Source organism: Medicago sativa, chromosome 3 (assembly GCF_051527215.1).
Source record: "Medicago sativa cultivar Bolivia chromosome 3, Bolivia_mono, whole genome shotgun sequence".
NCBI classification, from domain to species: Eukaryota; Viridiplantae; Streptophyta; class Magnoliopsida; order Fabales; family Fabaceae; genus Medicago; species Medicago sativa.
In genome coordinates this window covers 26,279,481-26,280,793 of record NC_140751.1, presented here as the reverse complement: position 1 = coordinate 26,280,793, position 1,313 = coordinate 26,279,481, and the positions used below count along the sequence as shown (strand labels likewise).

The 1,313-nt window shown below is 38.4% G+C and overlaps 1 pseudogene; it reads right to left on the bottom strand.

The window, feature by feature from the left end:
- Positions 1-292: 292 nt before the first annotated feature.
- On the bottom strand, positions 293-949 carry LOC146936747 (secreted RxLR effector protein 161 pseudogene; annotated as a pseudogene).
- Between the last annotated feature and the right edge of the window lie 364 nt (positions 950-1,313).

Sequence of the window (1,313 nt, the reverse complement as noted above, 5' to 3'; positions counted from 1 at the left end):
ACCTGAAATAATTGCAAAATAAATGCAACAACATTGAACAGCAGGTGCAGTAATAACATTCAAATTTGTCAGGCATACACAAAATACAGGCATATTATAGATACATGCAAGAGAGCACATATACAGATAGGGAGTATAGTCAAAGAAACATCAAATTTTTCTCCCCCATTTTAGCCACAAAATATGCCAAAAAAGTGTTCAGAGCATCAGGAGTACATCATTGTTTGTATACCCCACATAACAAAGACGTGCAAAAGTAGAAGTTTGTCAGCACGCCTCACACTGCAGATGATTAGGCTTCCTCATGTAGGCAAATTCCCAACTTGCCTCTTAGATGTTCAAATTGTTTAGCATCCAAAGCCTTAGTAATAATATCTGCCAGTTGCTCCTCTGTGTCTATATGCTCAAGTGTCACAACCTTTTCTTCAACAAGATCTCTGATGAAATGATGTCGAATGTCAATGTGCTTTGTTCTGCTATGTTGAATAGGATTTTTTGAAATGTTGATAGCACGTAGGTTGTCACAGTATAAGGTCAGAACATCTTGTTCCACATTATACTCCTTCAGCATCTGCTTCATCCAAACAAGTTGAGAACAGCTACTCCCAACAGCTATGTATTCAGCTTCAGCAGTAGATAAAGACACACAATTCTGTTTCTTACTAAACCAGGAAATCAGATTATTTCCTAGAAAGAAACATCCTCCAGAGGTACTTTTCCTGTCATCAGCACTTCCAGCCCAGTCAGCATCACAGTATCCTATCAGCTTAGTATTACCACAGGATGAGTACGAAATCCCATAGTCACTGGTGCTATTGATGTACTTTAGTATTCTCTTCACCTGAGTAAGATGACTCATCTTTGGGTCAGCTTGATATCTTGCACACACTCCTACAGCAAAGGTGATGTCTGGCCTGCTAGCAGTAAGGTATATTAAACTCCCAATCATGCTTCTATACATGCTTTGATCAACAGATATGCCTCCTTCATCCTTTGTCAGCTTCAAATGAGTGTCTGCTGGAGTTCTTTTGTGACCACCATTATCCAAGCCAAATTTCTTCACAATGTTCCTAGCATACTTACTTTGAGAAATGAAGATTGAATCCTCCATTTGTTTAACTTGAAGTCCAAGAAAATAGGTCAATTCACCAACTAAGCTCATTTCAAACTCAGATTGCATTTGTTGTACGAAATGTTGAACCATTTTGTTCGACATTCCACCAAAAACAATGTCATCAACATATATCTGAGCAATCATCAGTCTACCATTGTCATCTTTTACAAACAAGGTCTTGTCTGTACCTCCTTTCTTG